General features: G+C 46.2%; 1 protein-coding gene across 3 annotated transcripts in view; it reads left to right on the top strand.

Annotated features, from left to right (window-relative positions):
- The first annotated feature begins 3,296 nt into the window (after positions 1-3,296).
- The window catches only part of SIAH1 (siah E3 ubiquitin protein ligase 1), a 28,167-nt gene continuing 20,228 nt past the window's right edge, over positions 3,297-11,235 (top strand). The window contains exons 1-2 of one of the 3 annotated variants that reach the window (XM_017530180.2): positions 3,453-3,540; positions 9,521-9,606. The gene's annotated coding sequence lies outside the window, so the exon portion shown is untranslated. Of the gene's footprint in view, positions 3,541-3,585; positions 3,611-9,520; positions 9,607-11,235 lie in introns of those variants that run through there. The other 2 variants (XM_017530179.2, XM_037739142.1) reach the window with 2 other exon arrangements.

The raw sequence follows: 11,235 nt of genomic DNA on the forward strand, positions 1-11,235 counted from the left end.
CCCCTCACAACCAGATGAAGGCCACATGGGTATGCCCAGCACTTTGCCTGTCAAAATGGAAAATTTACCTCTAAACTGGAGTGAACCGAATTCTATTGATCTTCCTATGTATTGAGGAGCTATAACTTCTCCCCAAAAATGTGAAAGTAAAATTGCAGTTTAAATTGTGTAATTAGGAATACTGCAAATGTGTTTTGCATATATAAACTTTATCATACACTGGGAATTTGTACATACGTGCCCAGTATGGGATTTTATTTTTTTTATTTTTTTGAAACAGAGTCTTGCTCTGTTGCCCAGGCTAGAGAGCAATGGCCGGATCTCTGCTCACTGCAACCTCTGCCTCCTGGGTTCAAGCAGTTCTCTTGCCTCAGCCTCTGAAGTAGCTGGGATTATAAGCACCCACCACCGTGTGTGGCTAAGTTTTGTATTTTTAGTAGAGACAGAGTTTCATCATGTTGGTCAGGGTACTCTCAAACTCCTGACCTCAGGTCATCCACATCCTCGGCTTCCCAAAGTGCTGGGATGAGAGACATGAGCCACTTCACCCGGCCCAGAACGGGATTTTAAAATAAACAAAATTATGTATACAGCTCACTGTAGCTTCCACCTCCTGGGTTCAAGTGACTCTTCCACCTCAGTCTCCTGAGTAGCTGGGATTCCAGGCGTACACCATCATGTCTAGATAATTTTTGTATTTTTAGTAAAGATAGGGTTTCACCGCTTTGGCCAGGCTGGTCTCAAAGCGATCTGCCTGCCTCGGCCTCCCAAAGTGCTGGGATTACAGGCGTGAGCCACGGCACTCGGCCCTTTTTTTTTTTTTTTTTTTAATAAAGATGGGGTTTCACCATGTTGGTCAGGCTGGTCTTGAACTCCCGACCTCAAGTGATCTGCCCACCTTGACCTCCAAAGTGCTTGGATTACAGGCGTGAGCCGCCGCGCCCGGCTGAGCAACACCCCATCTCTACAAAAAGTTAAAAGTTATGCTGGTGTGATGGCCACGTGCCTGCAGTCCCAGCTACTTGGAAGGCTGAGGCTGAGGTAGGAGAATCACTTGAGTCCAGGAATTCAAAGCTGCAGTAAGCATTAAAAAAAAATTTTTTTTGAGACAGTCTCACTCTGTAGGTTGGAGTGCAGTGGTGCAGTCTCGACTCACTGCAACTTTCACCTCCTGGGTTCAAGCCATTCTCGTGCCTCAGCCGCCCGAGTAGCTGGGATTACAAGCATGCGCCACCACACCCACTAAGTTTTGTATCTTTAGTAGAGACGGGGTTTGACTACGTTGGCCAGACTGGTCCCAAACTCCTGACCTCAAGTAATCCGCCCACCTTGGCCTCCTAAAGAGCTGGGATTGCGGTTGTGAGTCACTGCTCACGGCCTTGTAATGAGCTTTGATTGTGTCACCGCACTCCAGTTTGGGCAACAGAGCAAAATCCTGTCTCCAAGATAAAAATAAAGTGACCGTTCTTGGCTTTTCTCAAGGCATTTATTTACATTAGGTCACCTATTAGGCATTTTGTGCTCTATATGACTCCACAAAACCCACCTGGATGGAGCACATATATTTACGTAAAATTGGGTCTTGCTATGTTGCCCAGGTTGTTCTCAAACTCTTGGTGTCAAGCGACTCCTTGGTATCCCAAAGTGCTGGGATTATGGCCATGAACCATCATGCCTGGCCTGAACCAGTTCATTCCTTCTAATCCCTAATCCTTTACATCCTTAGTCACTTGTTGTATTACATAGCTGTCCTATTATACACGTGCTTAGTACCAGACACCTTCTTTTTTTTGCAATTTTTTTATACTGTAGTGGTACATTTACTTATGAGATTGTTTGTGTCCACCACTGGGTCGTACTGTATATATTCTGAGTTCAGGGCTTGCAGCTCTGTATTTTCATAACCTAGCATGGTGCCTGCTTGAATAAATGAACAAATATGTAAATGTCTTCCTCAATTTTGGTAAGCTCCACGACCAGGCACAGTGTATACAGAACGTCTTAGGCTCCCTCTGTAAATATTGGTTATTGCAGAAATGAATGATAGCGCCATAAAAAAACATATGGACCTATATAACTCACCCAAGTTCTTTAACTGACTTTGGAGACCAACTTTTTAGTAGCATACGGCACTTGAGGCTAAGAGCGTTTCTTTACTTTCCCAACTTCAGGAAACACTGGATCTGCTAATGGTCCCAGCTGAAAAGAGCAGCCACAATAAACAAAGTATTAGGTTGAGAAGAGTCCGAAGTATCAGCAGAGTCACAGACTACAAATTTGCTGAGGGAAGCCGGAAATTAACAGCTCGTGTTAGTACCTAAGATAATCTTTTCTGCTGAAACTTCTGTTCTCAGTGAAGCGCTTGCTTAAAAACTTTCTACCGAAAGAGATTTGCTGATGACGGGGAGCTTGGAGGTGATGAAGAGGAGACGAGTCCCTGGTTTCCAAAATCTCATATAAAGGGTACCTTGTTTTTGGTTATCACACAGAACACCATTTTAATAGATCTTACATGGAAATCCAATCAGGGCTTGTAAATGTCTCAGATGCTTGCTTTTGTTCGTAGCACCTAAGAATTGCAAATTGACGTTTTCCTTTTATTTTTATTTTTTTCCTTTTATTTTTTATTTCAAGAGGAACGCAGAGTCCCTAGCTAGGGACTTTCTTGATGAGCATGGACACAGAGGAAAGGACTTGCTTCCCCATTATCCATTTTTCAGCTGAAACAAGCTTTTGAAGCTCGTCCTGCTATTGCTGAAGAGAGGCTCAACCACGGGAGACGCGTGGATTCTCCTTAGGGTCCCGGTCAGTGGCCAGGGCAGTCGCTTTCTTTTGCTTTGGGACTGAGTGGAGTTGGGAAGGATCCGTGGAGGCGCTGCGCGAAAGCAGCAGACAAAACTGGGGGTCCCACACAGCCGCAGCGGCGGCCAGCGCAGGGCTCGCATCCCGTGGGGCGACCCCTCTGGTCGAAGCCGAGGGGTCACGCGGCCCCGGAACAAAGCGCTACGGAAAGAGCCGCCCTTACCCGACGGGCAAGCGCTCACTTTTGGCGGGCCAGAGCGCCACGTGCCAGCGTCTGTTGGGCGCGCAGTGCGCGAGCGCAGCAACGGTAGTCGAGGAGCCCCCCGCAACCACGACCGCCCTAGGACACCCGCACAGCGACACCCGCGCAGGCCGCCGCCAGCCGCGCCAACGCCAGTGCGCCTGCGCCCCTGCGGAAGCCCCGCCCCCTCCCCCCTCCCCCGGCTTCCAGTGCGCGGGGCCGCGCCTCCTCATGGCTGCCGCCGCAGTGTGTGGTATTTAGCGGGGGCGCGCGGCGGGCTCGAGAACGCGCGAAACGGCGGCGGCGGCGGCGGCGGCGGCCTGGGGGGAGCCGGGGCGGCCGTTGCGGGGCGCGCTCTCGAGTGGCAGAGGCGGCCCAGGGTGTCCCGTCGGTCTCGGCGCCGGGAAGAGGCGGTGACGCTGCCCGCGGTGGCGGGGGTTGGCGACGGAGCGCGTTGGTACCAGGACCGGGGTCCGAGGCGCGCTCTCCGCCCACAGGTAAGTGGGGCCCGGCCCGAGGGAGGAGCCGGCGGCAAGGGGCTCTTCGGGAGGCGGGCGCCCAGGCCCGGTAATGGCGGAGAGCGGGAAGGGCTGCCCGGCCGGGTCGTGCGGCCGGGGCCGGGGCTCGGGCAGTCGTCGGCGCGGCGGCGCCTTTGTCTCGGTCGGAGCCCGGCCGCCCGGTCGAGCGCCGCCCCCCGCCCCTCCCCTGCCCGCCGCCGCGAGTCGGCTTGCCCCCGCCCCCGGAGCCCCGGGCCCGGCGGGGTAGTGGCGGGGGTCGGCCTCGCGCGGCCGGGCTGAGGGCGGGGAAGGGCCTCGGCGGCAGCCCGGCCCCCGCGCACCCGGGAGGCGGGCCCGGCTGGGGGAGGTGCCCGGCGCGCCCCGCGCCCTCGTGCCGGCCTTTGTTGTGGAGGGTCCCGGGGTGTGCGGCCAACATGGCGGAGGTCAGCTGAGTGCCGGCAGCGGCCGGCTCTGCCCTCCCGCTCCTCCCCGCGGCGTAGCGCGCCGCTTGGACGGCCTTGCCCTCCGCTCCCTGCCCCGACCCTGGGCTGGAGCCGTCCGGGACGGGGCTGCGCTCTTCCTGTCGCTCCGGCCCGAGGCTTCATTGTGCAGTGGGAAGAATGCAGCCTCCTCCCTTGTTTATGTCGTTGGAGAAGAGAGCGCGTGAACGGCGTGCCGGGGAGGCTCTAGCTTATTATAAACCTGGCATTTCCTAGGCTGCGTTTGTCTGGTAGTTTGGGGTCCTTTCTTAACGCTCCCAAATTTATAACTTAGGAAAGTGAATAACCTGGGCCGCAGCGATGCGTAGGTTCTTTTCGCCGTCTGCCAGTTCCTGGAAAGATACAGAATTTGTTTGCTTGAACATTCGGAAAAGTCCACCTTCGGTGTTTGGAAGATCAGATTATGTGTAGCTGTTTCGCCGAAGTCGTAGAGGCCATGAACTTGGATACTGCATATAGGACAGTGCGCGGACTGCCCCTTCCTAGCAGTTGAGCGGCTGTCAAGGGTATATTGTTAACTCTTCAGCAGTTGGATGCTGAGAGCACGGGCTCTGAACTCTAGACTGCTTTGGGTCAAATCCTTTTACACCAGTTTGTGTCCTTGGGCAGATACTTAACCTCTCTGTGCTTCGGTTTCCCGTATCTGCAAAATGGGTGTAACGACAGTGTTCACCTCAAGCCCTGTTAAGAATTGATGAGATGACAATAGAAGGGCTGAAAGCAGTGGCACGCCCATGCTAAGTGCTCAACTACTAAGACTGTTTGATAGCATCATATGTTGGCATGATGGAAGTGCATAGTCCAGAATTTGTGAAATCAGGTCTCAGACCTTTAGTGCTGTTTTTTTTTTTTTTCTTTCAATGCATTTTGTTAAAAAGGACAAGGAGATTTTGTATGATAAATTGACAGACTTTGGGGTAGTGGAAATTGCTGTGGCTGGGGAAATTGCTATGGCAGGGGATTTGAATGTATGTATCTTTGAAAATTAAATTGATTAAAATGAGGTCTCCTTTTAGCTAGTTTAGATTTATTGATCAGTTCACTTTCAAGGACTTGAGTTAAGCAACTTGGAAAAGTGGGTCAGTGAATACCTTTGAGTGTATCTATGGTCGTGTTTGTGGTGTCTCCGTCACTTTTAGAAATTACTGAAGAGCAGAGTGACGTGTGGCGGCAAATGTAATGGTCTGGTAATTTTATCGGGGAGATGTTGGCTCAAATTATGGTGGAGAGGATTTTAGTTAGCTTTTAGGATGACTTTAGACTGGTAGATTTTGAGACTCAAAGTGGATTACACAAATTGATTGTGTAATGTTTTATTCTGAAAATTTAAATAAAGATACAGATTTTCGTAATCTTGGATGGTTAGTTGCAATTCTATCCAGAATTTCTTCCCCAGAGTTTACTATGCCAGTTTTTTTTTAAAGATACATCATAGAATTGGTTTAAGTTACAGGCATCTTTCCAGCATAATTTAGTAACATTCATTATTTTAAATCGAAGTACAGTATAATTAATAGATATGGACCTGGTAACTTCTCAGGATAAGTATTCCACGAAGTACAAATTCAGAAGCAATTGTAATGCATTTTACATTTATTAAATATTAATCTATTTCCTCCAAGTTTTGGGAAGTTCTTAAAAAATTGCTGTAGAGAAATATTCTTTCTTAACATCTATAACGAAAAAGCATAATTAGGTTAAAATTAATCGCAGTTATAAAGGAATTATCAGGGTATGTCCACAATGACATAGCATAACAAATAGGATTTTAAGTGAGTAGTGTTTTGAAAACAGATCTTACATAATGAGGATAACTAAGTTTAGTAATTTGCAAAATTTTAGGTGACTGCTAAATTGTATTTTAAGCAGTTGATTTACACAATTTTTAAATATTGGAGGTTCTTTCTTTGTTTAAAGAGATCTATTGCAGAATTTTGTGGAATTTGCATATTCATCTTGTAAAATGTTTAAATTCTTGATATTTTTGGTATGGACCTCACTTAAAACAAAATCTGTATGCAATCCCCAGAACCTCCCATCCCCTCCAAAAAAAAGGGGATGAAATTTTCCTCATTAACAATAAGTATCCTTAATGATATTCTTCAAAATAGCAGTATTTCTAACGTACTTTAAATGATTTCGTTCCCATGGCTATATTACCAGAACATCTGTTGCATAAGAGCAAGAATTGTGTTTTTAATATATATCCTCAGTACCTACTGCTTAATATGTATTTGTTTACTCACCTACTACTGTCCACATACTAATGACATTCAGATTTTATTTTTATTTTTACTTTTTTTTGAGAGTCTCCCTCTGTTGCCCAGGCTGGAGTACAGTGGTGATGTTATAGCTTATTGCAGCTTCCAACTCCTGGGGTCAAAGGAGCCTCCCACTTTAAGCCTCACAGGTGGCTGGGACTAGGGTCATGTACTACCATGCTGGTCTAATGTAAAAAATATATCTATTGGCTGGGCTTGGTGGCTCACGCCTGTAATCCCTGAGGCCAGGTACAGCAGCTCATACCTGTAATCCCAGCACTTTGGGAGGCTGAGGTGGGCAGATCACCTGAGGTAGGGAGTTTGAGATCAGCCTGACCAACATGGAGAAACCCCGTCTGTACTAAAAAATACAAAAAATTAGCTGGGCATGGTGGCACATGCCTGCAATCCCAGCTGGGAGGCTGAGGCAGGAGAATGGCTTGAACCTGGGAGGCAGAGGTTGCGGTGAGCTGAGATCACGCCATTGCATTCCAGGCTGGGCAACAAGAGCGAAACTCTGTCTCAATATATATATATATGTATATATATTTTGTAGAGACCAGGTCGGGTCTTGTCATCTTACCCAGGCTGATCACGAACTGCTGGGCTCACAAGTAAGTCACCCACCTCGGCCTCCTAAAGTGCTGGGATTACAGGTGTGAGCTGCTGTACCTGGCCTCCAGTCTTTCTGCTTGCTGAGATGTAGACCCATATATCCTATTATGCAAATTTTAAAGATTGACTCTATTTCTTAGAACAGCATTAGGGTCATAGCAAATGGAGTGGAAGAGACGAGATTTAGCATGTAGCCCCTGCCCCCACATGTGTAACCTCCTCTGTTAACATTTCCCACCAGAGTGGTACAGTATAACTGAGGAACCTAAATTGACACACCATCATCACCCAAAGATTATAGTGGCATACATTTTAAGGGTATAGGCAAATATATGACATACATGAATGGTTTCACTGCCTTGGAAATCCTCTGTGCTCCACTCGTTTAACCCACACCCCCAACCACCTATCTTTTTACTTTGACTGTCTCCATAGTTTTGCCTTTTCCAGAGTGTCATTATGTATAGCTGGACCCTTACAATATGTAGCCTTTTCACATTGGCTTCTTTCACTTAGTAATATGCATTTAGGTTTCCTCCATGTCTTTATGGCTTGGTCATGCATTTTAGTGCTGAATAATATTCCATTGTCTAGATGTACCACAGTTGGTTTATCCATTCACTGACTGAAGGATGTCTTGGTTGGCTTCCAAGTTTTGGCAGTTCTGAATAAAGCTGTTATAAACATCCATTTGCAGGTTTTTGTATGGCCATGAGTTTTTAACTCCTTTGGGTAACTGCCAAGGAATGTGAATGCTGGGTCAGATAGAGTATGTTTAGTTGTTTTTTGTTGTTGTTGTTTTTGTTTTGAGGTTGAATCTCACTCTGTTGCCCAGGATGGAGTACAGTGGCACAATCTCAGCTCACTGCAACTTCCACCTTCTGGGTTCAAGTGATTCTCATGCCTCAGCCTCCCTAGTAGCTGGGATGACAGGCACCTGCCTTCATGCCCAGCTAATTTTTAGATTTTTAATAGGGACAGGGATTCAATGTGTTGGCCAGGCTGGTCTTGATCTCTTGATCTCAAGTGATCCACCTGCCTTGGCCTCCCAAAGTGAAGAGTACCTTTAGTTTTGTAAAAAGAAAAAAAACGAAACTGCCCAACTATCTTCCAGATTGGCTGTACCATTTTGCACCCCCACAAGCAATGAATGAGAGTTCCTTTTGCTCTACATCCTTGGCTAGATTTGGGGTACCACTCTGTTCTGGATTTTAGCCGTTCTTACAGGTGTTTAGTTGTCTTTCTTTCTTTCTTTCTTTCTTTCTTTTTTCTTCTTTTTGAGACAGCCTCTCTGTCACCCAGGCTAGAGAGCAGTGGCGCAGTCTCAACTCACTGCAACCTCCGTGTCCTGGATTCAAATGATTCTCCTCCCAAGAAGCTGAGATTACAGGTGTACACCACCATGCCCAGCTAATTTATTTTGGTATTTTTAGTAGAGACGGGGTTTTGACATGTTGGACAGGTCGGTCTCAAAACTCCTGACCTCAAGTGATTCGCCTGCCTTGGCCTCCCAAAGTGGTAGGATTACAGTCATGAGCCACCACACCTCACGATAAGAACAGTAGTCATATCTTACTGTTTTAAATTTGCATTTCCATGATGACATGTGATGTGGAGCATGTTTTCACGTGCTAGTGGCCATCTGTATATCTTTTTTTGGTGGGGAGTCTGTTAGTCTTTTCTTTCTCTTTTTTTTTTTTGGCCTGGTCTCTGCATACCATGTTAGTCTTTTCAGTTTTGTTTTTTTTTAAGTTGGGTAAGTTGTTTTGTTATTAGTGAGTTGTTGTTGTTGTTGTTGTTGTTTTGAGATAGTCTAGTCTTACTCTTGCCCAGACTGGATGCAGTGGTGCCATCTTAGCTAACTGCAACCTCCACCTTCCAGGCTCAAGCAGTTTTTCTTGTGCTCAGCCTCCAGAGTAGCTCCTGAGTAGCTGGGATTAGAGTCATGCACCACCATGCCTGGCTAGTTTTTTTGTATTTTATTTTCCCAAGTTGCTGTTGATTTGCATAATTTTTGTATTTTTAGTAGAGATGGGGTTTAGCCGTGTTGGCCAGGCTGGTGAACTCCTGGCTTCAAGTGATCCACCAGGTTTGTATATTTTGAATAACAGTTCTTTTTCAGATATATTTTTTGCAGATATATATAATTTTTTTTCTTTGAGACAGAGTCTCGCTCTGTCATCCAGGCTGGAGTGAGTGCAGTGGCACCATCTCAGCTCACTGCAGTCTCCGCCTCTCAGGTTCAAGCAGCTCTTATGCCTTAGCCTCCCGAGTAGCTGGGACTACAGGCACGTGCCACTACTCCCAGATAATTTTTTATATTTTTAGTAGAGACAGGGTTTTACTGTGTTGGCCAGGCTGGTCGCGCGAACTCCTAACCTCAGGCGATCCACCTGCCTTGGCCTCCCGAAGTGTTGGCATTACAGGCGTGAGCCACTGCGCCTGGCCCCTTGCAGATATTTTTTCGATTCTCTGTCTCAAAATTGGCATTGCCTCTCTTCACATTTACATTCATTCCTTCTGCCTTTAAGAGGTCTGTCTCCTTTTGGTCTCCAACCTTACAGTGAGTTTTCCTAATGCAGTTTAAGCTTTCTTTTTTTCCAGGTCATTGTGGAAGTTTAAGCTTTCTAATAGGTGAACCTGACTTAAAAGGCTTTCAGTGTAAAGTCCTAAGTTCCTTGATACGGTTCGTAAGTACATAGCCCCTCCTGAGAGGCCATTCTTGTTACTTACTGCCCTGCCATTTTGGACTCTCTACTGGCAAGCCCCTCTGATCCTATTTAGCTCTATTATCTCAGCCTGGACATCACTAGCTGAAAAGCTCTTTGTGAACTCCCCACATTGAATTGGGTGTCATCTCTGTGTTCCTGTTCCACACTGCTCAGCCCTATTGTAACACATATTCTCCTGAATTATAATTTTTCTTTAGTTGTATGCCTCCTCAAATAGACTGTAATCTCTATGAGGTCTTGGTCACGCTTGTGTCTCGAGAGTTTAGCACTCTGTCTGGAACCTGGCTGATGCTGAGTAAACAGTTATCGAGTGACTGACCTCACACTGTTCTTAATATAGTTTTCCACCCTTTTTTTGGTTTTGTTTTGTTTTTACCAAGGCACAGTGTCTCTTCCAAACTTTTCCAGCCTTACTGCCAGTGTTTCCTCTTCGCCCTACATAGGCAAACTGGGTTCTTTTGTTCCTTGAATACTGCTTTAGCATTTCTGTGCCTTTGGTCATAATTGTATTTAGTCTCTGAAATGTCTATTTGGGCCTTTGGGGTAGAGTACTGAACCTTTCTAAGCCTTAGTTCTATTAGTGCATGAACAGTTATTAAGTATATTGCTGTTCCCTGCCTGCCCTGTCCCCCCTCCCCCCCCGCCCGCCCATGTTCTAAATGTGAGTCAGTATAATTAAGTGGCTAAGAGGACAAGTCCTTAAGAGTCAAACCTTGGTGTGTCTCTTGACTCTATCACTAATTAGTTGTGTTTGTTACTTTAAGTTCCGTGAGAGCTGAAACACTGCCTACTTTTGCATCTGTAAGCACACTGCCTAACAGAAAGTGTTTAAATAATGTAAAAAGATTAGTTATTGAGTAAGTTACTTCTCTAAATATTACTACTTACCTTCTAGTGAGGAAAGAAAGGAACAGAATTACAAATTGTGATGTATACTATAAAGGAGTCAGTGCTGAAGTGACCAGTGGGGGTGGAAGGGAGACCTGGTATCCAAGGATAAGGAGCCAGCCCTTTGAAGGGGGAAGGAGTACATCTTAGATGGAAGGTGCAGCCAGAGAAAGGCCCCATGAAGTAGGAATGAATTTGGCATGATCTAGGACCTGAGGAGTGTTGCTGGAACAAATGGGTAGTAGAGAGACAGACAGGTTGAAGAACTGTGCCGAGGGAGAGAGTGGGGGAGAGATGCTGTGAAATGTTATCTGATGTTAGCATCTGGCTGTTACTGTTCAAGGAGATTCCAGGATAATACCTAGAGTAATAGGACTTTTCTTTCTTTTTTTTTTCTTCTTCTACCCACACAGGTGCACAAAGGACTTTTATTTTCTAAATGTAAACTATTTTGTTGACATTTAGCTTAAATACATATGGAAAAGTGCTCAAATTATGTGTACAGCTTGATGAGTTTTCACAAAGGACACGCTATTGTAACCACCTCTCAGATCAAAGAAACAAGGAGCTGCCCCCTTCACAGGAAACCACCTCATGACTTTTTTACACCATAGATTGATATTGCCTAATTTCGTGCTTTATGTGAATGAAACACTACAGTTTGTACTCTTTCCTTTTTTTTTTTTGAGCCTGAATTTC

Source organism: Cebus imitator, unplaced genomic scaffold, assembly GCF_001604975.1.
Source record: "Cebus imitator isolate Cc_AM_T3 unplaced genomic scaffold, Cebus_imitator-1.0 Scaffold63, whole genome shotgun sequence".
In the NCBI taxonomy this organism is placed as follows: Eukaryota; Metazoa; Chordata; class Mammalia; order Primates; family Cebidae; genus Cebus; species Cebus imitator.